This window comes from Zalophus californianus, chromosome 7, assembly GCF_009762305.2.
Source record: "Zalophus californianus isolate mZalCal1 chromosome 7, mZalCal1.pri.v2, whole genome shotgun sequence".
NCBI classification, from domain to species: Eukaryota; Metazoa; Chordata; class Mammalia; order Carnivora; family Otariidae; genus Zalophus; species Zalophus californianus.
In genome coordinates, this window is record NC_045601.1 from 58,460,235 (window position 1) to 58,487,893 (window position 27,659).

The window sequence follows — 27,659 nt, forward strand, 5'->3', positions numbered from 1 at the left end:
AAAAGCAGTTGGAAAAATGTGAATGATGGTAAATTCTTCCTTCGTCCTGCTGAAAATAATCATTTCTACTTGGGCAAGTTCTCTTAAAAACTTTCAAAAGGCTTTTGCTCTTTTTGTAATCTCAGAAACTATGTGTATTGGGGAGAATATGAGATTTAATGGGAAGTGGTAGGGAATCATGTAGAATGCATGAAACACACCAGGTTTAGAGCTGCTTCAGTTCCTTATCTATGGATGTTCTTCTTCTTGACGTGTTTGCCTACCTCACCAGCATCCTTTCAAGAAATCTTAAATGCCACATTTAACATTTCTTGAAAGGATGCTGGTGAGGTAGGCAAACCTCTGACAATAAAAACAAATCTAGATCCCTAGTTATATGCTTTGCTGACAAATGCAACTGTCCTCTGTGGAAATTCCCGAAGATTTAATTGATCATTATTTGTGAAATAATGGGCTTTGTCTCTTTCCTATGCTCTTGGCTGTAGTAGGGCAGAGACTAAGTGCTCACTACAGCACCCAAAACTTAGGAAAGATTCAATGAACATTTACTGAGTGAATAAGGAGAGGGAGAACTATTTAGGCGCTTAAGATGTAGAGAATATTAACTTAAAAAAATATATACTCTTTAGGGTCCTTCTATCACCAAGGTGAAGAGGGAGCTCACATGCTAGAAGTTAAGAACCAGCTTCACCAGAACCTCCCATGCAGTATTAATCCATCCTTTCCCATAGCAAACATGAATCCTGGACAACTTGACCTCTAAAGAGGGACAAAGAGGAAGCCACTTCTTACCCAGCTCTTCTCATACCCTGACACTCAAGAGGTTTCCAGTGTGCCTTCTGGCACTCAGCAAAAGCCCATCCATGTTCCATTACTTCCATGAATATTCTATTCATCTTCTAGCTTTAACAGATGTCTAGTTCTCTCCTAATGATGGAACTTCTGCCATGGTCCTCTCCAGTGGTACCTGTTCTTCCCAACACTCCTTGTGCCACTGGGGTGGACTATTGACTCTCTTTTCCTATCAGCCCTTTCCCCGATTTTTGTTATTCCTCCCTAATTATGCCATGCTTTAAAATCTCATATCACCAGATCATCCTACATTCTCTGTCTTGATGCTGCCTTTACCAACTCCCATTTTTCAGTGAGTTGGCTTCCTTGTTCTAAGCCACTGTCTCTTACGTTACTCCTATCTTAACTCTTGGTATATTCACTCATAGTTGATAATACCCATATCCTGTCCATATCCTGTCCTCAGATTTCTTGAACTTGGTTTTTTTTCTTCCTGCAACTTAGGCATTCTCTCTCCCATAATAATATCATAAACCTTGCCATCACTAAAAAAAGCAATCCTTCCATAATCAGATTCCTGCATGCTACTCTTATATTGATATTTCTAATTTTTCTAAAAATCCTTCAACCCTAACACTTTCTTACTGTGTCTTATCCTTTAATATCCTCTCTTTCCTCCTTACCCAGCTTAAAGTTCCTGCTCAACTATAAAATTTACTACCAATTTATAGACCACAGTTGACTTACCCTTTTTATACTTCTTCATCTATCTTGGCAAAAACACAACCCAGGTTATTTCTAGCTTTCTGCCTAACTGCTTGCACCCACACAGCTGAACATGGTTAGAGAAAAATTCACAACCACAAGAGCAAGTCTCATTTTAAATTAATAACCAAAAAACCTCAGGTAAATTTTACTTTATCTACCTACCTGCATCTACACCACCACATTCTGCCTTCTCTTCCTTTACTGGCTCCCAAAGAAAGTCAGTCACTCCTTTTCTAAACATCATCCCCTTTTGCCTACTCAAGGACATTATTTCAAAGTTCCTCCCACTTTTACATCATCTTATCTTTTCTACTAGATTATTTCCATTAGCATACACATGATATTTCTTCCATCGGAAAAATAAAATATAACAAAATAAAGCTACTCTTTATCTTTATTGTGCCAATAAATTATGTAACGTTATGTCAATAAGTCATATTAACACAAGACAACTTATGTTTGTGACCTCAGTGAAGTTTGGGTATCCAGCTATGGTGGATATGTCTATATGTGTCTTTGCCTTAACCCCTCTTCACCATTACTCAAGGAAAAATAAAAATGTCAATGTTATTTCCAACCAACACAATCTTGCCAAAAAAGCCAGTTCTTTCTGCGCTGGCTATTGGTTCTCATCTTGGTCATTCATCTCTCAATCTTTCTGTCATCAATCTGTTGATATTCTAACTGTGAATACCAAAAATGGGAGAAATGTGGAGAGAAGAAGGAATGGTTTATAAGGAAACAAGAGCCATGGGGGTTGTGGGGGAGGAGGGAGTTGTCTGCTGGATTTGATTGATAGTTACTGACGAGGTCTTTCATCCTTTGATTACCTCTGACCAGGAATTATTTTGTAATCCAGCCACTTTATTGACACAACATTTTAAATAAAAGTATATATCAAAAGACTTTTCAAAGAATATAATTTAGCTTCAATGGAATAAATTTGAATTTAAACTTCACTTTACTAAACTTTATAATTCCCAAATGGTATTCAGGAGAAGTAAAATTTTGCTCACATTAACTGAATTTGGAGAATATAACTGCTTGAATTTGGAAAAGTATTACTGTTTGTTTTTTTTTTTCTATGCAATCATCTGCTCACATGACTACTGGATACAACTAATTGGTTGAAAATATGATGTTATCCAAAACTGACCATGGGAAATGAGATGTTCTGACTCATGATTAACATGTAGAAATAAGAACAAAATAGCACTTGAGATATATCCATAGTTATACCATTAAGTGGTATAAGGAAGTAGAATGGAGGAGAGATTTGCTAACAGTAAATAAATACAGTTTTCTAAAAAATAAAAAACAGGTTGCTAGTAAATGATTCTAAATGTTATGTACATGCTTTCCATACAAGTGAACTGATTATTAATATTTATGCCCCATTGACACAGTTTAATTCAACCATTCTTCCATAACGTTTATATGGTAGTAGAAGTATCAGCAATAGTACCAGAAAAAAAAAATGAGGGAAATTGGCTTCTATAGTCTAACTTCTTTCTGTCAGAAACTGCCAGATTGCTTCAACTCTTTGACATAAAGATATTGAAGATATAATGAGCTTAAAGTGAGCAGTATTCAAAGAGAAAAAGTAAGGTGAGTATAGTAAGTACCCAACAGCTACCAATCAGAATTAAAAATACCATGAGGTTACTATCTGACAGTCAAAAAAAAAGGACAACTTCTAGATTCAGTCATTTTGTAACAAATGCCATTTTTAAAAGATCCAGGTAACATATGACAGAGGTATGGATATACACTTCTTAAACTCCTCACAATTGCGGTAGAAATGTACAATCCAGTACATACATCAACCAGCATTTCTCTGAATAGGAACTCCCCCCACTTTAATCTTGAAACACCTGGATGTACAGACTTTTGACCCAGCAGATTTGATCCTTAACACCCTGACATCTAAGCCATATGCTGCATGAAGAAAAGCTAATTGGTAGTTAGGCTCACGGTCTTAAGTCTCTGAGACAAAAATATTTGGGGCTCAGGAAAAAACCTTACATCAGCAGGAATGCAACTGTCATCATTTTTAAAAAAGATGTTTACACCCAGAGTGGAATTAAAATATCTTTCTTCTACAAACAACCGAATACATTGCTGCATCGAATGCACAAGAATAACTGCTTGAGCCATTTCAAGTGTGTTTATCATGTAGTCCACTTCCAGGAAATTTAGTCAAAGATCTTTATTTAGCAGATTTTTTTTTAGAAAAGTATTTCTAGCAAAGTAAAATAAGTCACAAAATAAATAAAAGGAGGAAAGACGTAAGAGCTAAATGTCTGTGTGGATGTAGTGGGATGCCCAAGAGGACAGAGTGTACAGAGTGTAAAGGTCTTCTGCCCAGATCTCTCTTCAAGAGAACTCTGTGGAAGCAGAGTTGGCTGATGGCCTCCACCTAAAGGTGCTGCTGCACCTTTAGAGCCACCCCAGCCTTCACACCAAAGCCACATTTCCTAGGCTTTGTTCATAAACAATGACTGAACATAGTGGGGCTTCTATGTCTGGATCCTACCTGCCTGATGTGGGACTCTTCCAATGAGCAGCACTGGCTTGGGAACTCTCCATTGGCCAGCCTATGGCTTTTGCAGAATTGCTGCATGGTCTTAAGTTTTCCCCACCTGGTCCTCCTTCCTTCCTTTTATCCTTTCACAGGGGTCAGGCTGGAATTGCTGCCCGAAGGCATTTCTTGCCCACTCTTGCTCCTCTCCTTCTCTTTTATCCCTCACAGACATTTCTGAACAAATCTTGGCACCTCAGATTCCATCTTGGTGTCTTTCACAGAGGACTCAAACTCACCCACATAATACATGCCCCAATTAATAGGAACATGGTATATTCTTTTTTTTTTAAGATTTTATTTATTTATTTGTCAGAGAGAGCACAAGCAGGGGGAGCAGCAGGCAGAGGGAGAAGCAGGCTCCCCACTGAGCAAGGAGCCCGATGCGGGACTCAATCCCAGGAGCCTGGGATCGTGACCTGAGCCGAAGGCAGATGCTTAATCGGCTGAGCCACCTAGGTGTCCTAGAACACACTATACTCTACTCATTCTGCCTTACACTCTCTTATAAAAGAGTTCACACCACATGGCTTTACAAGTTCCTCTGTCACCTCATTACTGTCATACTTAATGCACAGCTCCTTCACTCATTTAAGACATTAGCAACTGGGCCACAGCGTTTTCCACTCCAATTCTTGATACAATATTGGCAATGTTGTGCCCATACAGACAGCTGGTTAGAGGCCTAATCTCTTCATCTTCTACAAAAATCCTCTGCTGTTCCGCAGCACTCCCCACTCCTGTAGTAAGTCATCTTACTGTACAACTACAAACTCTCATCCTTCTTGCTTGTTTGCTTAGTATAGTCCACTGCCCTTTTGTTTTGGAGAGGAGGTCAGTCTGTCCACAGGGCTTTCTTTTATGCCTCACGTCTTCTCTATCTTTCAAGATTACTTACCTCTATTCCAAATTAAGATTCCACAGACCATCTCGCAACTACTTTATTTTTCTTTTTCTAGAAGATTCTAAACTCCTCTGCTTCATTATCCTTTCACAATAGTCATCTAAAAAACCTGCATAAATCCATTACTATTTATTCCATGACTATATTTAGGCTCTTTAATTCCAATGGGAAAAAATATCCTGGAACAGAAGATAGATACCTTCAATGTCACCTATCCCCACAGTGTTCAAAATTGCCTTATTTGCTGTTACTCAATCAGTTCTTCTGCAATTCTTCACAGTGGATCTTAACCCAATTTCCATTTCCCTGAAATCTCTCATCTTCCTACCCTCCACCTCACCTTGACCTCTTTTCCCTCCTCTTTTTCCAGTACAGTGAGAGACACCCCACCCCTGCCCTCTATTCAAAGCTAAATAATTCGTTTCTGTTCTGTATATCATCCTTTTCAGCTTTTTAAGGGTTCTTATGTTATCAAATATTTCCCTGGGTTTCTACTTTTTCATTTTTTCTTAAAGATCTTATTAATTTATTAGAGAGAGAGAGAGAGAGAGAGCAAGCGAGAGAAAGAGAGAGAGAGAGAAAGCATGAGCAGAGGGAGTGGCAAAGGGAGAAGCAGACTCCCCGCTGAGCAGGGAGCCTGATGTGGGGCTGGATCCAGGGACTCCACTCTGGGATCATGACCTGAGCCAAAGGCAGATGCTTAACCAATCAAGTCACCCAGGTGCCCCTGTTTCTACTTTTTCAATCACTTTTCTACTTTCTCTTTCATCATTTAACCCAAGAGAAAAAATACAGTAGATAAAAACATAGATAATATAATTAATTGTAATTAAAAGACCAAATAACTAATCCGTCTTCCCCTTCATCACTGGCACTCTTTCCCACTATTTGGCAGTTAACCAAACCACTTCTCCACTCATACTATTTTCTATTTATTTCTATGTCTCTGTTTCCTCAGCTCCCATTTTTCCTCCCTCACCTCCAATTGTGCTTCTGAAATGGGCTCCATGTCACAAAGTCCAATGGATTCTTCCCTATCTCTATCTTGTTTGATCTCTAAGCAGCACTTTACATTGTTGATCACAACGTCTTTCTTAGGACAAGCTGTTCTGGTTTCCCAGACACCATACATTCCACATTATCTTCTTACCTCTCTGATTGTTTTCTCAAAGTTTCCTTTGTTGGGTCACTGTCCTCTCAAATACTGGCTTGTAAAGTGTCACAGATCATTACCTAAACACTGTCTCTTCACCCTACAACTCTCTAGATGATATTATCTATTCCTAAAGTTTTAATTAAACGAGTTGATAACTATCACACCTGGGCTCCCTAGACCCCCATTCTTATCTTTTTTCTAAACATCTCCATATGGAGGTCTCAAAAACATTTTAAAGTAGATAGATCCCACATTTAAGTAATGATTTTTTCTACTCCATCTCTCTGGGTTTCCATAAATTAGTGTATAGAACCAAGACATAATCCATGACTCTTCTTTTTTTTCACTTCCTATGTAAAAACAAGCATACAATACAATCAGCACTATTCTTTCCACTTTGGATTATTTCCACCTAAAATATCCTTTCTTCTTGAACCAACCTTATCTTACACTTTACCCTTGATTTTTTCTTAGCTAGCTATATTTTTGACTTGTTTCAATTCAAAAGTCTATTTTTATTTTTTATTTATTTTTTAAATTTTTTTGTTTTTAAGATTTTATTTATTTATTTGACAAAGAGAGACATAGCGAGAGAGGGAACACAACAGTGGGAGCAAAAGAAGGAGAAGCAGACTCCCTGCTGAGCAGGGAGCCTGGTGCGGGGCTTAGTCCCAGGACTCTAGGATCATGACCCGAGCCAAAGGAAGACATCCAATGACTGAGCCACCCAGGCACCCCTAAATGTCTATTTTTAAAGGAAGCCTGTCTTACACCTCCCAGACTGACTGGTTAACTGTTACATATATACAGATTCAATTACTAACAATAACTTTTCAGAATTTGAATTAGTATAATTTAATATAGAATATGTTGATTGTCAATTAAAAACCACTAATTCTATGATTCACATAAGTTAGTGCATCCAAAAGTATATTTCCTCATTATATAAGATATTACTTATGGCAAAATACCTTTTAAGTTAAACAGGATTGGAACAGAATGCAGCACTCTAAGTTTTCTCAGACCCTTGATATGTTAATGTGCATTGTGACTCACTGTCCTGAGATGTGCTGTACAATGCAACATTTCTCACACTACTTGATTACCCTAAAACTTTTGGTTCATACTGTATCCTAAGGAATAGTGTTCCAAGGATTTGCTTTGGGTAACATTGATAATTTGATGATTCATAAACCTCTGAGAGATGATTTTATATGTGCCAATATTATTGCATGCCTGATCCTTTAAAATTATTATTTAATACAAATAATCTTATAATAGGTAAATATGTTTAAAAAGAGATGAAAAAATGACACATTTTGAGTCTCACAAACCTTTTGAAAAATCTTAATGATTTTAAATTTCTAAGAAAAAGTCAACAAAAGATCTTTCCAGAAAGGTGATGACAGCAGGAATACTTCTGAATATATGTCTTCCTTTATAAAAGACCCCTATGTTATTGGATTTTTAGATTAATAGTGAGATTGAGTGTTTACTCTATAATGTGTATTTGCAATGATAAGCATAAATGTCTTTAAAAGTAGGTGTCATCTATCAAAGAGTTCTGCTTTAAAATACAGCATTCATAAGCAACACTTGGAGAATTTGTTAAAGATGGACACTTGTAGACCTAATGGTAGAGTTTCTGAATCAGTAAATTGGAGAAAAGGCCCAGATTTTTACATTTTAAACAAAAAAATTGCAGGTAATTTTGTGGCCAATGAACCTTTTTTTATGCTCTAAGATGATTATAAGCATAGAGGTATTGTTATAACTCAAATCTCTCTCTTCCCGTTCTCAAAACAAGCAGTTGCTGGGCAACCCTTTTTGTTGTTCTTTGGGCTTATCTGAGAAATGCATTAAAGTTTTATCTGCAGAGATTATTGTTCTAAATTAAATATTATATACTAAGTCCAAATATATCCTATTAGCAAAGAAAAAAATAATTCTATTAGTGAGAAAAACTGAAATTATCTTTTTGGAAATTATTCTTCATGCCATTGAAGTGACTATGTTATTTCAAATACTGACAATTAATCTCAACATTACCCCTTAGATTTCAAATATTGACAATTATCTCAACATTACCCTTAATTCTGTCTTTCAGCACTTTTATGATCCAAATGAACTGTTGAGACCATTGTTAATATTCTCATAGATCTTTCTCTTAAAAATAGCAAGTAATAACTTATGAGAAAATGCAGATAAAATCAAAAGTATGTTTTCGAGAAATAACCTATAAATGTAAATACAGGCTACAAAGTAAGTATTTTAGAAGTTACAAAAATCTAAAATTTTTATCATGGGATTAAAAAATTACATTGATATAAATTCTAGCATCTTGTAATTATTTATATTTTAAAGAAAAGTATTATGTTTCTAAATGCATGCTGTGAAATATTAATACTATGGCAACTTGCCATCCACAATAATATGCTTTGAATATATATGATCAAAAACCAAAAATAATCAAACCCTTTAACAGTTAGAAATTATATATAGTTCCTTTTTTATTTGAAATCATATTGTTATTCCACATCTGCCATAAGATTTTATCCTAAAGTAATATACTTTAAGTTCTAGAAGTGCAAGTGTGAAAGGGAAGTGAGAAGAAAGAATATAAAGGTTGTACCTATAGGTTAGGTTTCAGATAGATCAATGTTAGGAAACATGCAAGTTGAGGAGCTAGAAATATTAAAATTATCGTTTCATATTAAGGAGGGCTGGATGTTATCTGGCAGACTGAGAATTATCTAATTCTATCTGGCATCTTCCTTTGACTGAGTTTCTACTGACCAAACTATTAGCAATTTTGTAGGGATAGAAGTTATCTTGTAAAAAACTAATAGTAATGCAAATTATTCTTGCCCATATCAATGCAAATTTGTTTTATGTCCTAGAGGTAAAACTGGTTTCCACCCTGTAGATAAGTTAACCCCATTTAAATTTATTGCTTTGATGGATTTTAACTAGTTTTACATTTATTAGCAAATGCATTTCAGCATTCCTAATTGTGTGTACCTATGTTTGTGTTCAAAAACCCTCTTTTGTGGGGCGCCTGGGTGGCTCAGTTGGTTGAGCGACTGCTTTCGGCTCAGGTCATGATCCTGGAGTGCCAGGATCGAGTCCCGCATCAGGTTCCCTGCTCTGCAGGGAGTCTGCTTCTCCCTCTGACCCTCTTCCCTCTCATGCTCTCTATCTCTCATTCTCTCTCTCTCAAATAAATAAATAAAATCTTTAAAAAACAAACAGACAAAAATCCTCTTTTGAATAATTAATATGTGAGTAAAGTCTTCATCATGTGCTCTGTTTCTATTTACATGAGACTCATGTTTTTAACTTTTTGGAAATTATACTTTAGTATTTTTGCAGTTCATTTACCAAGATACCAAGTGGATTCACCTGACAGAGCCAAATAAATTTTATTGTTGGAGAAGTGTACCTATGGGGCTACTTAAACTGAGGCACATCCTTTCTTGGTTACCATAGTGATCCCAAGTATCAACAGAACTTTAACTTTTCTAACTCTTCAGTTCTCAATTCTTTTTTTTCCCTTTCTCTCTGCTGTTTTTATGTCTTGTTTCTTTCTAGATCTTGCCTGATCTGTAAATTATCCCCACTGATGACAGTAATGATTGTGGATTTGGTTTTCTGCTTTGTCCATTTGATGATCTCTGTCATATGGATAATGGAAATCTATTCTCTTGAGTGAAAGATGATTGAGAATCTGGTTTATCTGCTTTTTATTTGTCTGCTTATGAGTTCAAATTTGTATGCTTATGAGTTCAAATTCATTAGGAAAATGTTTCATGCCCACTGGGAAGGAAAACACTTATTTGATAACTGAACCAGGAAGTTTTTATTTTTCTGAGTTCATTTTTGACCACTGACTGAGGTAGAAGGACTGTAGCTTTATGGGGCCTTTTTTTTTTTTTTAAGGTACATTTTGACTATGAATCTCTGTGTCTGCAATTGAGAAAGGTCTTCACTTCTACTTCCAGAGGGTATTAATAAATTATAGCATCTTTTAAATAAAAAAAAATTACTGTTCTGATTAGTTTATAGAAATACATACATGCTTATATAAGCTGAATATTCCCAAATACTCAGAAAACACAAATACAATTTCTAATAAATGAATTATGATAACCACTAAAAGATGTTTGCACAAAGGCCATTTTTTATAAAAATCAAAATGAGCCTGGTTTAATAATTATGATTTAAAGAATAAAAAGCAGTTACGTGACTTTAAATAAATTATCAATGTTGTATAATACACAACAGCATATAAAAATCTCATTTGATTTAGATTTGGTTTCTCATACAAAATCTATTCAATCTAAATTTATGAAAGTTATTATGCTAGTTTACTAATAAATAAACTAAAATTACTTCTATATAAATATTAGTATTATTAAAATACAAATTTTTAAAGATTTTATTTATTTATTTGGGTGGGAAGGGGCAGAGGGAGAGAGAAAATCTTAAGCAGACTCCACACCCAGCACAGAGACCCAACTTGGGGCTTGATCTCACAACCCTGAGATCATGACCTGAGCCTAAATCAAAAGTTGGATGCTTAACCAAGTGAATCACTTAGGCACTCCTAAAGATTTTATTTTTAAGTAATCTCTATACCCAACATGGGGTTTGAATTCACAACCCCAAGATCAAGAGTCATAGGCTCTACCAACTGAGCCAGCCAGGCACCCCCAAAAAATAATTTTAAAAATAAGTTGAATTATAAATTTTTCAAACTTTTTATATAAACAATAATTTTGTTTTGTAGTGTGCAACATGTCAACTAGTCTACCTTATTAGTGACACCATTGGTAGGGGGCGATTTTTTTACTTTTCCTCTAACCTGCTAGTGCCAGTGGGCACACCTCAATCCCACACCATTCCTGCTACCTTGCCAAAACCAGTGGTTGGGTGTCCTGCTCCTGTGCCACTCCTGCAGCCCCACCAAATCCAATGGTACACACAGCCCACATAAGGAAAGCCCCTTGAGTGCCTGGCTATGGTGGCCAGGGGTGTTGCATTTCTAGGCCTCACAGGTCTGCAACAATCAACAATCAGAGAGACAATACTTGGCAGGCTACCACCCCAAGGATACTGAAGAGACTGCAGACTAAAACATACCCCAGTCTTCCTGAAAAAGTCCGCTTTACTTGTCCTGTAGCTTCAGCCTGAGAAGCAGGCTTCAGATTTACCATAAATCTAGAGTCTACAGAAGTGCTCTCAAATAACAGAGGTCAAGGTACAACATCTTTGTGCTCTCTTGGGCCTCACTATAGCTCACTGTTACCTCCCAGAAAGGACCTAATATGTGCATCTGGAAACCCAATTCTTGCAAGAGTCACCAAAGGGATACTTCTATATCTCTTGGTCTGGAGGCCAACAAGGTTTACAATTGTATCCCCAAAGGACAATATATATTTACATATCTTAAAAACTGCTGCTTGAAGGACTAGGCAGCCTGAAAGTAGGTGCTGATTGAGATCTCTCTTCCTGGAATACTAACAGGTCTTGGCATACCCTAAACTGGGACCTATCAAGAATAAATCAGGCTGCCTAGACAACCACAAAGGTTCAAGAGACAACCAAGAGCTAGGGCAAGATTCAATAATAAAGTTATCTCCTACACAAGGCCACTTTTTCAAAATTGGAAGAGGTAGCTGTTTTGCCTCAGACATAGAAACAGATGCAGAGAGTCAAGCAGATAGAAAGAACAGAGGAATATATTCCAAATGAAAGAGCAAGATAAACCCCTGGGCTGGGGGGAGGGCTGGAAACCTTAATAAAATGGAGATAATGGAACTCATTTTCTTTTTTTTTCCAAGATTTTATTTATTTATTTATTTATTTATTTATTTATTTATTTATTTATTTTTTATTTATAAGAGACAGAGAGAGCACAAGCAGGAGGAGTGGCAGGAAGAGAGAGAAGCTCAAAGCTCCCCATCGAGCAAGGTGCCCGATGTGAGACTTGATCCCACAACACTGAACCAAAGACAGATACTTAACTGACTGAGCCACCCAGGCATCCCTCTTTTTCTTTTTTTCAAAAACAGAATCCTAAAAGCATTTTATTATTGGATAATCTGTACCTACAGAAGGCACATTCATACCCTGATATTAATCCTTATATCTGCCATGATTTCAAACAATTTGCAAATTTCTTATTTTCCAGAACCAGAGACTGGGAATGCCAGAGACAGAGAATAAACAGAACTACAAAATTAATTATAAATAGAGTATAATTAGAAAGCCATGTGAATCTAAGCTATCTTAATATTCTAATTGTTTTGACTCTCAGTAGTTAAGGCTCAGATCATATTCATTGGGCATTTCTACAGTTTGGGCAGCTGGCAGCACCTTCAGCCAGTTTTAAACTAACTACAGCAGTACTGTTCCCTGTTTTGTTTTATTTTGTTTAAGCCAGCCTGCTATACTTGAAACAAAAACCTAAATTGTTTGCAAAACTACATTAAGTACAAGTACATTAGCATGGAGGAGTAGGTTTAGAAGAGCACAAAATAATTTAAAATGCTCTCTATGAAGCATTTACAAATAAACACAGAATGGACTCTGCAATCTAAAAATGTACCAGGGACCAGCACTGAACTGGTTTGTCCTGTGGTCCTGGCCAACTCCTATTTTTCTACAACACACTAGCTAAAAATAATTTGCCATTTATAAATGGCTTAAAAATCAAAAGGATAAATTTTCATGACACATGAAAATTATATAAAATTTAAATTTTATTTTATTAAGTTCTACTGTAACTCAGCCATTTATGTATTATCTATGGCTACTTTCATGCTACAAAAGTAGAGTTGAATGTTAGTAACAGAAACCATGTGACCCAGAAAGCTATAATATTTATTGTTTGGCCTTTTAGACAAAAGTTTGCCAGCAATTGTTCTAGAAGAATCTAACTGTGTGAACTTAAACAAGGTATTTAAGCTCATACTGCCTTAGCTTTTTCATATGCAAAATGGAGATTATAATAACTTCCTCAGAGAACTATCTGGAGGATTAAAAGAATTCAATATAATGTTGGGTTTTGGGCTTTTAAATCCTTTTTTACTGCAACCCACAAGAAGAAATACATACACACATATGTAAAATGGAAACAAATGTTACAAAACAAGACCTATTCATATATTTATGTGCTCTGAGGATTTTGGTATATTTCACCTCGTGCCCTTTAATGTTAGCATTAGCCATAATCATGGCACACGAAACTCTGATACTTTTCAGAGATAATAGAACTCTTTACCTGATAAAAATTTCAAAATGATGGTCATAAACATGCTCACTGAACTCAGAAAAATGGACAAACAGAGTAAGAAATTCAATAAAGAGATAAAAATATTTAAAAATACCACACAGAAGTCATAGAGCTGAGGAATACAATAATTGAACTAAAAAAAATACACCAGAAGGGTTCAACATCAGTCTAGATGAAGCAGAAGAAAGAATAAACGAACTGGAAGACAGATCAGTGGAATTCACCCAAACAGTATGGCAAAAAAAAAAGAAAGTATTTTTAAAAATGGAGATAGATTAAGCGACCAACAGAACAACATGAAATGAAATAACATTCATATTATAAGAGTCCCAGAAAGAGAATAGAAGGAAAAAAGGGCAGAAAACTTATTTGAAGAAATAATGGCTAAAAACTTCCCTAACCTGAGTAAGGAAACAGATATTCAGATCCCGGAAACTCAAAGAGTTCTAAAGAAGATGAATCTGAAAAGACCGGGCAGGACACACTATAATTAAAATCTCAAAAGACAAAAAAAGAATCTTAAAAGCAGAAAAATTCAGAGAACCTTAAGAACAAAAGAATTCATCCAAATTCATTGAGACAGTAGGTGAAATTTGGAGGGAAATTAGCAGCTTTTAAGATTGTGATACAAGACTATTTATAAAAACTTGCAGTTAAAAGTTATTTCTATGATTTAGCAGCTGGCTAAAGCAAAGCAAAATCAAGGAAGCCTACATAGTTAAGACTTTTGCTACACCTATGTAAATAATGCAGCCTAATCTAAGAGACCAGTGTTTTTCTGATCAAGAACAATCTTTAGAATTTATGTAGGATAACAATGGGGGAGACATTCAGAAAATATTGTCTAAGACTTAGAAATGAATAAAAGAATTCCTAGGTGTTCTTTCAATGGAGGGTTGGATATTGTCTAGTGGATTACCTGGGGATTATTTGATTCTATCATAGTGTGCCCTGACTGAATTTATACTGACTAAGCTATTAACAAACCTGTAGACATAGACATTATCTTATAGAAAACTGATAGTGATATACAGAGTTCTTGTCCATAACAATGAAAATTAATTTTATATGTTAAGAGTTAAAACTGATTTACAACCTATAGAAAGGTTACTCCAAACATTATATTTTATTAGACTATGAGAAATAAACTAATTTACATATATTAGCAAAGTCATTTTTGTATCCCCAATTGGTTCAAATTCTCTTTTGAATGAGTCTTAACAATAAAATCTTTGATACATGCTCATTTACATCCTCATAAAAGTCATATTTTTAACTTTAAAAAAATTATTCTTTAGCACCACAAATATTTGGGAAAGTGGCTATGTACCCCCAAGTATATATTTACCCAAATTTGGAAACTGAAAGAGTCACTTTTCAACACTGCCTCACTATATACTATGAAATGGCTTTCAATCTTTGTATGTTTTTCAGAATCATTGGCAGATTAAAATATGAACAAAAATAAAAACTTTTTTGGTTTCACTCCTAGAGATTTTGTTTCAATTCATCTGAGTATTTATATTTTTTAAAAGCTGCCCTTGTGATTTTAAGGCATACCTGGGATTGAGGAATCTCCTTCAAGCATCATCTTGGACCACCACTGAGAAGAGGGGAAGGGGACAAGCCTGTCAAATACTAGTTCCTCTCCCCTGCTTCAACACAAATTGCTCTGCTTTTAGGAGTTTTATATTTGGACACTTTTTAAAGAAAAGGCTTCACAGCTTTAAGAAGTTTGAAAATCACCCCCCTTACCTAAAGTCACCCAGTGGTAACTCTTACTGTTCCTCCCAAATTCGACAATTAATCCAAACCAAACCACACACTCTTGACTGTATATGTTCTATTTTCCTCTTCTTATCCTACTCTCAGGACAGCATTCCTTTCATCTCCACATTTCCAAATCTTGCACGTCTGTTGGTACTCAGCTTGAAAGTCATGTTCTCCCCACAATGAAGATTGTGTAAATTTTTATTTTTTTAAAAAGTGGAGTTATTTAATTTTCTTGATTTCTCCTAACAGTTTATCTTGCATATAGATATATTGATTTTAACATTACTTTCTATCATGACAATACATATTTTAACAATAATAGGGTCATATTCTCTACATCTAGAAGTCTTCTTCCTCAACCCACCATCTCACATTCCTTCCTCAAAAAATATATAAAATACAAAGACAGTAGGAGAGCTCATATAGCAAACATTGTCCCATCCCTTGTGAAATAAGTGGATGAAAGAATAAAAGAAGTATAATGTTCTATTAAAACATTGATCCATACTGCTATGTGCTTTTCTTTTATAAATATGCAAACAAACTCATAAAACAAAAGATTTATTCAATGGATTAGGTACTGAATTAAGCTCTTGAATTCTTTTACTATTTTACTTGCTTATCTGACTCAGTTGAACATTAGTTATAAATCACTTATCTCAGTCTCTCATTCACTGAATCATTTATGCATTGGTAGTTTCTTGAGCACCTATGATATGCCATCGGTTCCATATGTGCTCAGGAAAATCAGGTTACTAGAACATCCACACCCTCAAAATACCTTGTTGGAGGAATTAGGATCCAAAAAAAAAAAAAAAAATTAAAATAGAGTGGACTTAGTAATGTGCTTATCTTCTTCCACAAACTCCCTTCAGTCCTGTCAAATCCTTATTCATTCTGTCAATCTAAAAATCTATTAGAGCATCACTTCTTTCAATTTTTCTAATTCTTTCCCAGCCTATAGCATTTATCCAGGAGTATAAGATTGTTTTAAAATGCAAAAACCAATTAATGTTGTTCATCTTATCAATAGAATAAAGGAGAAAAGCAACATGACCATCTCAAAGACTCAGAAAAAGCATTTGACAAATCCAGCTCCTCCTCAAGATAAAAAACATTCAAAAATAGGAAAAAATAGGAAATATATATATACGCGTGTGTGTATAGGCACACATGGTTATGGATGCTGTGAACTCCCATGATCTGCTATCTGTAAGCTGGAGACCCAGGAAAACCAGCGGTATAATTCAGTCTGAGTCTGAGGGTCTGAGAATAAGGGAAACTGATGGTGTAAATCCCAGTCTAAGGGCAAAAGACTAATGTCTTAGCTCAAATATCCAGACAGAGAGAGAATTCAACCTTTCTCTGCCTTTTTGCTCTATTTGGGCCTCCAACAGATAGGATTGTACCCACCCACACTGGGGAAGGCAATTGCTTCACTCAGTCCAGAAACACATTCACAGACACACCCAGAAATAATATGCAACCGGATATCTGGGCACTCTGTGTCCCAGTCAAGTTGACCCATAAATTTAACTATCATAGATTGTCTTCATTCTGATATGGAACAACTATAAAAAATCTATACTTAATAACACAATAATAGTGAAAAACTAAATGCTTTCTCCCTAAGATCAGAAACAAGACAAAAATGTACACTCTTGTCAATTCTAATCAACATTATACTGGATTTTTTTGTATTGCCAGGGCAGTAAGGCAAGAAAAAAATAAAAGGCATTCAGATTGGAAAGGAAAAATTAAAACTCTCTTTTTCGATGACATAATCTTACATATAGAAAATTCAAAGTGGTCTACTAAAAGACATTAGAAGTAATAAATGAGTTTAGGCAAGTTGCAGTATATAAGGTCAATACACAAAAATCAATTCTATTTCTGGAAACTGGCAATTAACAATTAGAAAATAAAATTCTAGACACGACTCCATTTATAATAGCATTAAAAATACAGAGGAACACATTTTTAAAAGAAGCACAAGATTTATATCATAAAATTTTAATACATTGCTGAAAGACAATTAAAGACCTAAATAAATGGAAAAACATTCCATGTTCAAGGATCAGACAACTTAACATTGTTAGGATAACAATACTTCCCAAATAGATATACAAATTCAACTCAATCTCTATTACTATTCCACCTGGCTTTTTGCAGAAATTGACCAGTTATCCTTAAATGCTTATGGAAATACAAGAAGCCCAGATAGTCAAAACAATCTTGAAAAGAAAAAAAAAATGGACTCACACTTCCTAATTTCAAAATATACATCAATGGAATAGACTTAACTTTCTAGAAATAAACCCTTACATTTATGGACATTTGGCTTTTCACAAGAGAGTCAAAACAATTCAATGGAGGAAGGATAGTCTTTTCAACAAATGGTGCTGAGACACCTGGTTATTGACATGCAAAGGAGTAAAGTTGTCCCTGTTCCCCACGTCATACACAATAATTAACTCAAAGTGGATCATAGATTTAAATGTACAAGCTAAAATTATAAAGCTCTCAGAAGAAAATATAATAGTAAATTTTTAGGACCTTAGGTTAGGAAAAGTCTTCTTGGATGTAATACTCACATCACAAGCAACTAAAGAAAAATATATAAATCAGAATTCATCAAAATTAAAAAAAAATTGTGCATCAGTGAACATAATCAAGATAGTCGAAAGAAAACCCAAGAATGAAAAAAAGAATTTGTAAATCATATTTCTGATAAGGGGTTTGTATCTAAAAAGTGTAAAGAACTCTTAAAATTCAATAAAAAGATAAATAACTCAATTTAAAATTCAGCAAATATGACTAGACATTTCTCCAAAGATATACAGATGGTCAATGAGCACATAAAAAATGCTCAGTATCATTAGTATCAGGGAAATGCAAATCAAAACCACAATGAAACACCACTTCATTCTCAATAGAATGGTTATAATAAAAAAGATAAAAAGTGTTGGTGAGGATGTGAAGAAATCAGAATCCTCTATACAATGTTGCTGATAATATCAAAATGTGCAGCCATTTGGAAATCTGTCTAGGAATTCCTCAGTTAGTCAAACACACAGTTATCATATGATCCAGCAATTCTATTTCTAGGTATCTACCCAAGAAATATGAAAACCTATGTCCATCAAAAACATGTATATAAATACTCATAGCAGCATTATTTATATATCCAAAAAGTGTGGTAAGAACATATAAGATCTCCACTTTTAGCAACTCTCAAGTATGTATTATGGTATTATTAACCATAATGTTAATTATATATTCAACCCTTTTCAATATCTTATATCCATCACGTTAAAGAAGACTGGATAGGAGATGTAGAAAGTTTTCTTCATAGTTCAAGGGTTATAATGACTATAGTTTAGAAGGCAGTTTCATGTATATACAGAGTATAACATTTAAAAGTAAACAAAGATTATGGATTTCCAGTTTTAAAAAGCATTTGAATAACTGCACTGAATGATTTCTCTAGTAACAGCACAGTACAGTATATTAATATGGTAAGATACACCAAAAGATGACTCTTCACAACATGGAAAATTAACAGACAGATATCTTATTGCTGGAGTCTGAGAGATTTCTTTTAAGTATAATGATGCTTCAGCTGTAGGAAGGGAAAAATGAAGGGGGGGAAATCGGAGGGGGAGACGAACCATGAGAGACTATGGACTCTGAGAAACAAACTGAGGGTTCTAGAGGGGAGGGGGGTGGGGGGATGGGTGAGCCTGGTGATGGGTATTAAGAAGGGCACGTACTGCATGGAGCACTGGGTGCTATATGCAAACAATGAATCATGGAACACTACATCAAAAACTAATGATGTAATGTATGGTGATTAACATAACATAATAAAATTTAAAAAATTAAAAAATTAAATAAAATCAGTGACCCACCCTTGTTAGAATAAAATACTACTGCCAGGTTGAAATGACATAGGTACACCAGTTTCCACCTATACACTATGCTCTTTTTAAATTCTCTTTGTCCAATAAACTTACTAGCCCCTTTTTGCCTTTGTAGACACTAATTTTGAGACAGAGTGTTTCCTGGTTCTATTGTCTGGACTTGTGTGTTAATTTAGGGGCTACAGATGCTAGAAAATACCTGGACAAGCAGTATAAGAGGGGATTATCTGTAGGAGATGGGGTGGGGGGAGACTGGGGGCATGGTAGAGTACTCCTCATTAGAAATGCTTTATGATATTAAAATTATTTGTGCTTGGTTCTTCCTCATAGAAATGTTGGGCAGATAAGAGAAGCAGAAGGCAGAGTTACTTCTCTTTCAGAGAATCAGAAAGCTAGAGACCCTGACGATAAGAGAACATCAATTCTGTCTTAGGTAAGACATAAGAACTCTGTAAGAAAACAAAAGAAAAAAAAAACCCTTTTGGCTACTGAGAATTGGGCTACAATTATGCATGCAATCCTGCTTTCAAGCTGTAATGGATAGAGAGATTTGTTCAACTGGTTTGTGGTCAACATCAAATCCCCATCAAATTCTTCTCACTTAAGAGTGAGAAAAACCTAAAACTGTCAAAGTAGGATCAACTAATATAGAAAGAAGTATCATCTTGGAACTCAAAGGGAAAAACATAATTCTGAAAATGACTTATCACTATCAACAGATATAAATTTGGAAACATATTTTTTCAGTCTCAATGTGATGTGAGACTATATGATTTTATAAAACAGGTGGAAACTCATAAAATGAAATGGGGAATTTAGTGTGTTTTTGTAATGTGAGCTATTAGTGAAAAAACTAAAACATACTGCCATTTTTTTAAAGATTTTAATTATTTATTTGACAGAGAGAGATAAAGCAAGAGAGAGAGCACAAGCAGGGGGAGTGGGAGAGGGAGAAGCAGACTCCCCGCTGAGCAGGGAGCCCGATGCGGGACTCGATCCCAGGACCCTGGGATCATGACCTGAGCCGAAGGCTGACGCTTAACGTCTGAGCCACCCAGGCGCCCCATACTGCCATTTTCTTAATCTTTGATTATTAAAAATCTGGCAGTCATTTCTTTAATTTTATGAAAATTTTGAGTTGAAGTTAACACTTCAGTACATGTTTGTAAGACCTCCATGACTCAAAGAACATTGGCCAAAAAACTGCAAAATCATCACTAAGCCACGAAATTGTTGTCTTGTATTTCTTTCAATAGTTCTATAAACTGCAATGAGTCATAGCATCTAAACATGTATGCTAAAAGATACTAACAACCATGCCATAACACTTGTCATAGAGTCGGCTTCAAAACCAAGCACAAATAATTTTAATATCATAAAGCATAAGGAAAACATCACTCTTGTTTTAAAATTTTACCTAACATAGATGGTGCATCAATCATTATGAAAGAAACCAAATTTCCTATTTTTAGCTGAAATTCTTCTTTGATATCCATAAAAGATTCAAAAATACCTATGCCACTAGTTCTTTTTTTTTAGTTCAAAACTTGACATTTCTTCCTAAATTTGGAAGTCCTTTCAGAAAAAATGTACCCAAAGTAGTAATTAAACAGTATCTCTTACATTGCATAATTCATCTACATCTACAAAAAAGTGCTTGCAATTTTTTTAAATTTTACATCAACTGATATTTACTATTGTTAGAAAGTTCTTATATACTATGGGCAATTGTTTGGTGGTTTCTTTGAAGATCTTTTAGTTATAGTACAATATTCCTTTTAATCTTTTCTTCATAATTTTCTAACATTTCCATAGTTGAAATAATATCTTTTATCATCTTCTCATCTACTTTTTTTCTATGTTTAATAATCCATGTTGTTCAATAGCGTCCAAAGGTATAACCTCAGATCCTATTAAAAATCATTTTTAAATTCTTAGAACAGTTGACTCTGATTTCAGGCAACTAATTTCATTGATTCTTTTACTGTCAAGAGAAACTTTATCAAATTCACTATGTATTTTCTGAGAATATTTTTCTTTCTTTTTTTTGTTAAAGATTTTTATTTATTTATTTGACAGAGAGAAACACAGCGAGAGAGGGAACACAGCAAGTGGAGTGGGAGAGGGAGAAGCAGACTTCCCACTGAACAGGGAGCCCAATGCGGGGCTCGATCCCAGGACCCTGTCGTCATGACCTGAGCCGAAGGCAGATGCTTAATGACTGAGCCACCCAGGCACCCCTGAGATTATTTCTTGATAATGACTTTATGATTGTTAAAAATCTGTTTATGCAACAAATAGCTTTTCCCCTTTGCTCTGCCTCAGCAAGTTGCAATTGCCATTTACGGTGAAATCTATAACATATCTTCATCCAGACACTTATTCTTTACTGTTCCAGTTATCTCTACTTACCCAGTTAGATTTTCCACTTCTACTCAATTCTGCTTCAACAGTATACCTTCATTTTAAATTTGAAAATTTGCCCATATGTACTTTTTTAAACTAGAAAAATAATTTTATTATATTTTGTTTAAAATAATAGTATGTATTTCAATTTATTTTTTTATGATTTTTACTTATTTATTTGAGAGAAAGAGAGAAAGAGTATGCACAAGCAGGGGAAGAGGCAGAGGAAGAGGGAGAAGCAAACTCCCTGCTGAGCGGGGAGCCTAACACCGGGCTCAAACCCAGGACCCCAGGATCATGACCTGAGCTGAAGGCAGATGCTTAACTGACTGAGCCACCCAGGCACCCCTATATTTCAATTTAATTACCAGTTATGGCTTACATAGTTATCATTGTAACTTAGGTCGCATGCATAAACTGCTAAACAAGCACTTTAGAATGGTGCATCAGTACACAGAAGAAATCACTTGAACTGGATAAATCCATTGCCACTGCTATCGTTGATTTGTTTATGAGTAATACTAAAAATGACACAGGCACTGATCACATGCTCTGCAATACAACATTTAACATGATGCAAAATTTAAAATAAATATACAATTTTGTGTTTAATGTGAAAATGTCTATACTGCCTCAAGTTCAAATTTTCTATTTAATTAAATAAAATTTAACATTGTATACTAGTTACAGAAAGAATAAACAATGGAGATAAAAGTATAGCACAGGGAGTAGAGTCAATGGTGTCGTAATGGCATTGTATGGTGACAGGTGGTAGCTGGACTTGTGGTGAGCACAGCATCACATATAGACTAATCTAATCACTATGTTGTACACCTGAAACTACTGAAACATTGTGTGTCAACTACACTTCAATTTAAAAAAATAAAGAAATTTTATTCCTCAGTTGCATGAGCCACATTTCATGTATTTAACAGCCATGCACATTTTATTAAAAGCTGTAACAAAGCAGAACTCCAGTCTTATTTCTTAGGCTGAGATAGTGATATTTCTTTGAAGAGTTTTGTAGCAAACTACTGATCTTGACACTGTTAAAAGTGTTCCCAAATTCAAAGAAAGAAGCACAAGCAAAATGCTCAAGTGTTTCTTGAGGTGGTAAGAGTAAATCATTGCAACCTTATTTTCAAGATATAGGAGGGACAATAAATTAGGCCTGAGATTTGGAAAGAAACAATTGCTAATAAGGATGAGTGAGAAGGATGGTATGATAGCTATTGTATGTCTACTGACAACACACACACAAAGATATAGGAAGAGTTGAGTTACCATTATTATTTTCAAAATACAATTAATTTTGTTCTTCTAGCTAGTAGAGGTTTACTTTAAGAATTATGCATGTTACGGCATCAGTGTAAAGTAAATGGAAGTGGCAATTTGCAATGATTAGGCCCCAGAGAAAAAACAGCTCTGAAAGAGAAGCCTAGCAGGCTTGATGCTTATGCACAAGCTCCTTCATTATGACAAAGTTACATCCCATGATCTTAGGATTCCTGTTCCCACAAAATTAGTTTTCAGACACCTTCAAATAAAGAATTCTTTCTGACTTTGTAAGTTATCCTCTTGCTAATGCTAGTTTGTTTGATTCCTTGAGAATAAATTTTGCTGGTTTTCTTAAAGTCATCTCTATTGCTTTTAATTCATAGACATAAATAGCTCTAGTGTTTTCCTTGGATTCCAGAGGGGTCTGTGTCATGAACATCAACATCTTCAATATCATCATCATCATCATCATCATCAAATTTGGGGAATCCTTTATGAAACATCTTCCTAAAGGTTAGAATGTATTAGGTAAACCTAAAAATGGTTGTTTTTAAGCATGATCATTTCTTAGTTATGGCCGTCTTAGTCACTTCCTTTCATTTTGACAATATGGATTCCTAATTCACTCCACTAAATTCTATTTGTTAGAATTAGCCTGGGTTATTTTCTTCTAGTGTTGAAGAGAAGGCTGATATAACAAAAATATCTGTATAAGAATACTTAAAGAATATGAACTAACATAGAGTTCCCTGATACCAGTGTGTCTTGGGCATCCCAGTAACTGAGAAACTGTATTCCAACCCAAATGCATTCAATGTCAACTCTTTATGAGAGTACAGCCATGCAAATGTTCTTTCTCATTTATAGACATAGAAAGACTAGGTAAATTGCAGCTAATGTGGATTAAAAAAAGATATTTCTATAATCATTCTTCTAAATATATACCAATATAGCTTCACTGAAAAAGGTTAATGACTACTCCTATATATTTCTATTACCAGATTTTTTTCTCTTTCACTTACAGACAAGATTGTATGAGGAAGCCTAAACAGATAACCTTAATATCATCTCTCTACCAATTTTCCTTTAAGGTTTGATTAAAAACATGTATAAATTTAATATTTTAAAGCACTACATTTTCTGATATTTTAATGCAATGAGCATTAAAAATGAATTTCTCAATTGGTATCTTAGGTATTTAACTTATAAGTTATTTCTTTGCTATACATGTGTGTTTATATATAAACATACTTTGAAAGTTTGCAATGACTAGGTGAATGGGTTTTGAAATTAGCAAAAGGCTTTTGTTTTAGACTTTATCTCAAGAAAAAAATATTTCTGAAAGTATCATAAGAACATTCTTATAACCCTGTTTTACTGATAATGAATCTTTGAAGCATATTCCTGAAAAGAGCATCAGTACCTGTGTTCAGTGAAAATATGATATTTGTAAAACTATATAAAGCCTAAAAGTCTTTAACACTGAAACAAGGAAAAAAAAATGAGGTAAAAGTATATCCATAGAGAGGGGCACCTCGGTGGCACAGTTGGTTAAGCGACCAACTCTTGATTTTGGCTTAGGTCATGATCTCAGGGTTGTGAGATCAAGCCCTGTGTTGACTCCCTGCTCAGCAGGGAGTCTGTTTTCCCTCTCCCTCTGCCCCTCCCTCCGTCTCTCTCTCTCTCTCTCTCTCTCTAAAATAAATAAATAAATCCTTAAATATATATATCCATAGAGAAAATACTGGACACTTTTGTTAAAGGATATTAAGATTTGCCTTTGTAGGTTGGACTTTAGCAATTTTTCCTTTGTTTTCCTAAAATTCTATAGCTCTCATGAGTCATATGCATTAGTTTTATAAGAGAAAAAGAAACTTGCTAAAATTACAATGGTCAATATTTATGGAGAGGAAGAACAATTAAAAATGGGAATTTCTCTTCTATTTAAGCATTAATTTTGCGCATGAATTATTTGTCAAAGTAAATCTCACATGTTAATAAAAAGACCATTAATTAAACAACCACTAATAAAAAGATCATTAATTAAAAGATGATAAATAATATATGGATAGAACTGGATTCATAATGCATTTTATCTTTTCAGCAGTACAAGAGAGTAATCCAGAATATTGTTTAATAATCTACAACCAGGATCAAATCACGAATCAAACATAAATGCAACTGAGTGTCAGATTTTGGCATCGACCATAGGTAAACTAGATGTATCTCCAGGAATGCAAGTGTTCATATTGAGGGAAATGGTTTCATCTGCTACCGAATTTAACAATTCAACTATTAAGGTCCTTAAAATAAGGAAAGCAGTAAATACATACTGGGAGTTTATCACATGTTTAGTGCTTTATGTTAACAATCTATAAGATATATAATTATACCCCAGTTTACCTACAAAAAGTCTAGAGAGGTTAAATAAATCCCCAGTGAGTGACAGATGTATGATTTCATGACACAACCTAGTTTATGCATTTAAACATTTTGTTAAACTGCATTGTATTGACTCAACAATCTTTATACCTATTATTAATAATGCTTTCTAATTATTTGGTCTTTATTTAACTATTTTTGTAATAAATTAAAATGAAGCATAGACTCATAGTGTTCTGAAAACAGTCAAGGGACCTACAAAGCAAACTAATTTATTGTGTAACCTCTAATTAGCTGTAATTACAATATTTAATAAAGAAAACACCTACCGTTAGAGATAATCAAATCTTTTCACTGAACTCCACTAGTGCTATGGTATATACAATAGACTAATAACAAAAAAATTATTATTCAAATGCTGTCAGGAAAAATAAATTACAAATTATTGCCAACCCTGAACTATTCTTCCACTAAAACAGGTTTAATATGGAAACTATAAGAAAGATAAATTACATAATCATTCATAATTTAATTCCAATTAAAGTAGCATATCTTTTTCCTATAGGACACACTCACTCATGTATGCACATACACATGCAGACACATTGACTCATCTGGATAGTTCTTTACTTATGAAACTGTTAAGGAATTTCTCTGAATACAGGAGGTCAACAAAAGTGCTCCCCAGTATGCACTAGATATTTACCAAGTGCCACAGTCAATAATATCACAGCAAAAAGAACTTGAATTATTTCAGAATTTGACTTCTTTACGACTAAGACATTTAGCATTAAGCTTAATCTAGTCATATTTTTAAAAGCAATATTTTTGAGGAATCTATTATATTCAGTTTGCAATTATCAACACCTATGAATAAGCTCTAAAGTTTATTTTGTCTTTCTTCCAATCTATGTCAGTGTAGGAAAAGGGTATAAAAAAGAAAGGATGCTTTATGAGTTATGTTTGCTACTTGTGAATATGTGTGATGAAGTAATAAGGTCATTGACTATTAGAAGGGCCAAAGACCCTACATTTTGGTTGCTGTCAAGAGGGAAAACTGCTCTGTGTTGTCTTTAAATGAAAAGATGGCAGTAGCTGTAAGTGATAGTAAGCCTCATTTTGCTTTATGGTATAATGAAAGAACCAACTTAATGACCATATGATGTCTTTAATCAGCTCTTAATACCAAAGAACAAAGTGGTATTATTGCCATTAGCACTTTTGGGAAAGAAATAGGAAAACAAATGAACAAAAGAATATTCAGCTGACCAAAGATGCTAATTAGTTTAAAGTGCATTTGCAACAACAAAAAAATAGCTCCCCCCTAAAAAAGGCATCATGGTGCATGAAAAATCAAGAACATTAACTGCCAAGGGTATTCTGGATTAAGTACAAGTTTCACAGTATTCAATCTGTAATTAATTGACAATCCAAAAAGATAATAAATTTTTGTTGATACTCTATAAAGTTGGATTCCCCCTACCAAAAAATAAACCCACTAAGCATGATTAATAGATACTTCTTAGCCACAATGCCAATTAAGATAATTTTCTCAAAAAATTTACAAAGCAGAGAAACTGAGTTTTTGTTTGTACATTTGTTTTAGAAATACCAAATGATGCTTTTATGTTACAATTTCTATAGAAGAGGAATTTTCATTTTAATTATTTTTATCTGAGAAATAAAACATTACAAGTTTTAAGTAACAATTTTTATATTTATCTAAGCCTATATTTTTAGATCCAAAAATATGCCTTTCTGAAATCCCTTTCAAATTGTTGCCTAACCAGTGGCTATAAACTCTTACAGTGACAACTATTATCCATTATCCAGTACTTGACATGCCAGCTCAACATTGCTATATTAACTGACTTTTCAAGTTTTCTCACTCCCTGTGGGGCCCTCTCTCCTAAGATTGATGAGGTGCAATGTGGTGTTTGAGCTGCCATGCTGACTTGACAAACAGCAAGAGTGGTCCGTGCACAGAGTGGAGGAGGGAAGGCAAAAGAGAGACAGAACCACAGTGTATCCTGGAATGACAACAGCCTCACACACTTGCCTTTCAAGGCGATTAAAACATTGTTTCTCAGATTTTACAGTTCTGTCAAACACAAAACTTCTTTCTTCGATTCAAGTCCCCCAAAGCTTCATTGGTACATACTGAAAATTAGAGCGGGATTACACTTTTGTCCCTCAGACATTTTAGAGAAGCTAAGATAAAAGTTGCTGCTCTTTCCGAGTTTAAATATGTTGAAACTCTAATCACTTCTTATAATCCCCAAAATGGTGTTCTCCCTTACTTTTTAACTATTGAATTCACTCTGGCAGAGCTAGGGTAATAAAACCCATCATAGTCTAATTTTCAGACAGCTTGATAGAACCAATGTTCTTAGTATAGA

The 27,659-nt window shown here is 34.6% G+C and overlaps 1 protein-coding gene across 1 annotated transcript in view; it reads right to left on the bottom strand.

The window, feature by feature from the left end:
• GRIK2 (glutamate ionotropic receptor kainate type subunit 2) overlaps positions 1-27,659 on the bottom strand; it is a 676,248-nt gene that overhangs the window by 92,103 nt on the left and 556,486 nt on the right.